Source organism: Arachis duranensis, chromosome 3 (genome assembly GCF_000817695.3).
Source record: "Arachis duranensis cultivar V14167 chromosome 3, aradu.V14167.gnm2.J7QH, whole genome shotgun sequence".
NCBI lineage: Eukaryota > Viridiplantae > Streptophyta > Magnoliopsida > Fabales > Fabaceae > Arachis > Arachis duranensis.
In genome coordinates this window covers 28,090,043-28,094,304 of record NC_029774.3, presented here as the reverse complement: position 1 = coordinate 28,094,304, position 4,262 = coordinate 28,090,043, and positions in this window count along the sequence as shown.

The window sequence follows — 4,262 nt, the reverse complement described above, 5'->3', positions numbered from 1 at the left end:
TATAGATTGGCTAAAAGGTCCTTCTCGTAGGCCATTTATGAGGCCCATAATGGCACCTTCTGTTGGTAGACTTTGTATGTCCATGCATGTTTTGTTGAATCTTTTCATGTAGTTACGAAGACTTTCCCGATCTCCTTGCTTGATTCCTAGTAGGCTGGGGGCGTGTTTAGCCTTATCTTTTTGTATGAAAAATCTGGCCAGGAACTTTTTGGCCAGGTCATTGAAGCTCGAGATGGACTTTGGAGGTAGGCTGTCGAACCATCTAATGGTTGTCTTAGTAAGAGTTGTTGGAAAGGCTTTGCAGCGAACTGCATCCGAGGCATCAGTAAGGTACATTCTACTTCTGAAATTGCTTAGGTGATGGTTAGGGTCTGAAGTGCCGTTGTACAGAGTCATATCCGGAAGTTTGAAGTCCTTTGGGATTTTGGTCTTCATGATTTCCCTGGTGAATGGATCTTGATCCTTGCGAGAGCTATCCTCTGGAGTGGATCGAGTAGCTTTAGTTTTGAGATCGGCCTCGAGTTTTAGAAGCTTATCTTCTAATTCCCGGTGTCGCCTTATCTCCCGATGTAGATCCTCTTCTTTTTCGCGTTGATGTTGGGCTTCTTTCTCGAGTTGCTTTAATCGATCTTGAAGTGCCTCTATAGCTTCCGCGTTTGGAGAATCCTTTTTGTTGTTAAGTTGAGGAGTATCTTTTGGTGTAGTGTCCGCGTTTTTGTGCGGCGTTCTATCCTCTAGATCTGAGTCGTGGTCGTTGTCATGGTCGTCCGCCATGGTGATGGGATGACTTCCAGGTTCCCCGGCAACGGCGCCAATGTTCTGATGGTTACCTGAAGCTATCGGTCGATCTCGGTCGAGATCTTCTGTGTAGGTCAAAGCCGACGTGTCCGGCAGGTGTATAGCGGCCGGAGCTGGTGTGTCCGACTTGTGGAACTAAGAATTCTGCTGATCCTTTGTCACCGAAGGGTGGGGGTACCTGCAAAGGACTCCGATGCTTAAGTTAGCAAGGGTATTAAGCAGGTATTGAGTAGAATCAGAGTATGAGCTATACCTGGGTGCTACAGTGTATTTATAATAGTGAGATGTGACCTTCTTCGGATAAGATAAGTTAGTTATCTTATCTTATCTTATCTTTTGTCGAGGTCAGCTTATCTTCCATGGAACCGCCCTTATCTCTATAGGCTTGGGCTGCCTTTGGATCGGGGTCGTATTCCTTGAGTTGGGCCCTTCTTTGGGCTTTCCTGTCGATTTGGCCGAGTTCTTTACGAAGAAGTCGGTCCGCTTGACCTAAAGAGGTCGGTCGCTTTGCTACTGAACATCCCGGCTCGGACAGCTCGACCCAGGGTATGAATAGAAATGAAAAGCAGGGTCTAAGAAAAAAATATCCAAAAAATTGATGAATAATAGTTAAAAGAGTTTGTTTATATTTCTCTTTGGTGCGTGAGAGTAAAAGAGAAAGAAACTTTTGGTTGAAATTTGAATGTGTATATATGTGATGTATGATGAGTATGATGATGAGTTGATGTTCAATGTTGGTATTGTTGAATGGATCGGAGGATTTAATTGTTAATATGTTTATGGAATGACTAAGAGGCATGGGACAATGGTTAGGAGTAATTGGCATTTATTTGGTTGTGATTTGGGTGTAGTTATGAATGTAAATTGTTGAATATATGTATGAACTAATTGGTGGTCAGATTTTAGAATTTGTGTAATGGTGGGATGTTGATGTTGATTTGCAAATGATGATGGTGATGAATGAATTTGGAATTTGATTGGTTAGGCTTGGAATGGTTATAAATTGATGATTGAGTATTTGAAAAGTTTGGGAATGGTAAGGAATTGGATTGGTTTGAATTGTATTGTTGAATGGTTAAAATGAGTGGTTTGGCCTATATTGAGAATTTTGGTAAAAACTTATTTTTGACCGACTTCGACGGGCCACACTTGGATCTCAGAGTTTGGAATTGAGTGAACTTTACTTCAAATTGAAGATGGTTATGAGAGCTTTAAAATGGTATAAAGATGAGGGAAACTGGAGTTTTATAGAGAAAGTTATGAATGTCAAAAGTTAGGTATAAAAAACTGAATTATGTGATGTTGTAGAAAAATAGAAATTCTGGTTTGTGTGTCCACGTATACTACCGTGCACATGCACAGTCCAGAGCATGTGACAAGACTCATGCGTATGCACGAGAGGTATGCGTATGTACAGCCTGGAATTTTACAATTTGTGCGTATGCACAGTAATTATGTGTACGCACAAGCTCTATTTTTCACACAAAACACTATTTTTAACTGTTTGACATTTTTGTCAAACTTGCAAACTTTTGTAACCCTTGTTTAAGATTCGATAGTAGACTTTTAGGCTTCGGAGTAAGTGCGAACATGATGACGAAGTTAAATTAAGATTAAAGTAGACTGGGAAGTGAAGAATTAAGTTAAAGAGGAGCTGATAATGCTGAACGAGTTATGTGATGAGGACGATTATGATATCGTTGAATGAAATGATGGTGATGGTGATCAGGTGTAAGAACATTTATAAATGTTGAGATGTTGAGTTATGATGGGGATAATTATGATAATGAGAATGATTAATTGTGATTATGAGGATAATGTGAATTACTATTAGATTGAGATATGATGATGAATATTTATAATTGAAATATGATGAGGATGGTTATGAGATCGAGAGAATGATTATGAGTGATAAATGATAAGGATGGTTATGAGATTGAGAAGTGCCTGCCTGGGTAGTATGCAATGGTCGGGCCTTGTCCCACTTGCTCCGGGTTAATGTTTGAGACACCTGGGCAGTACGCAAGGATTGTGGTTTGTTCCACTTACTCTGGGTTTGTATTTGAGATACCTGTGCAGTAGCGATGGTTATAGTTTGTCCCACTTGCTCCGGGTTGAGTTTATAAACACTCGCTTGGGTAGTATTAGGGGTGGCAAGCGAGGAAGCCCGCCCCGCCCCGCCCCGCCCCGCCTAGTGAGGCGGTCCCAGAATCCCAGCTAATTTCTAATGGCATAAAAAATTATATTTTTTATATTCACAAACATTAAAGTCTTTGTAATTATAAATATCTAATAAATATAATTATAAACCAAATTTTCATTCAAAATATAAGTATAAATATTCTCTCCAAAGCAAAATAAACATAATCCAAAACATAATTATAAATATTGTCTCCAAAATAACATAAACATAATTCAAAACACTCAATTTTTATCTTCATACTCTTGTAAGTTAGGTTGGGGGAAGTTAGGTTTTAAGAAAAAAATTGCAAAAATACCCCCTCACTAAAAAAAACTTAAGCCCGGCGGGGAAGCCCGCCCCACCCCGCCAAAGCCCGCCAAAACCCGCGGTTTAAGCGGTGCGGGTTAGGCGGGCTTTTGCTATTTGGCGGTCCCGATTTTCCAGCCCAGCCCGCCTTTTTTGGCGGGTTACGTGGACCGGCCCGGCGGGTTTAGGCCCGTTTGCCACCCCTAGGTAGTATGCAGTAGTAGTGGTTTGTTTCATTTCCTCTGGGTTAAGCGGATAGTATGCAAGGGTTGTGGCTTAGTCCTACTTGCTCCGCGAAGTGGTGTTTCTGTCCAGGGTTCGCTACCTGACATGTCAGGTTTGGCTGTATAACCAACATATGATATCGGTTATAAAGCATACATACATCATATGCACTTGTATGTTTTGTTTGAGTATACATTTATTTTGGCTTGCCTTTTTGCTTAACTGTAATTAATTAACTGCTATTTGATATATTTACTGTATCTGCTTCCTATATCTATGTTTTTCTTGTTTGTCTTGTATATGTGTTTCTGAAAGATCCCTCAACGGTGGAAGAGTGTTGAAGGTTGTTCCACTTGGTGATTTTGGAGGTTTGCAGAGAACGGAATATGAAGTGTTAGACTAGGATCAGTACATATAGTCACCGTATTGCTGGTTTAGTGAAAACTCTAGGTTTTTAATATGGGTTGTTGGAGTTTTGGAATGCCTCTGGCTTTCTGGAACCTTATGTATTATCTATATGGGCACCTTTACCATACTGAGAAATCCCGATTCTCATTCCATACATATATTGTTGTTTTCAGATGCAAGACATGAGGCACACTGCTGAGCGTGTTAGAGACTTTTCAGGAAGTGAAGAAATACTTTTTGGCATATTTATGTTTTGTACTTAGTATACTTATGTATAGATACTCTCCACTAAAGGTTGACTCAGAGAAACAGGAATTTATATTTATGTTTTTAGTTTATTGTG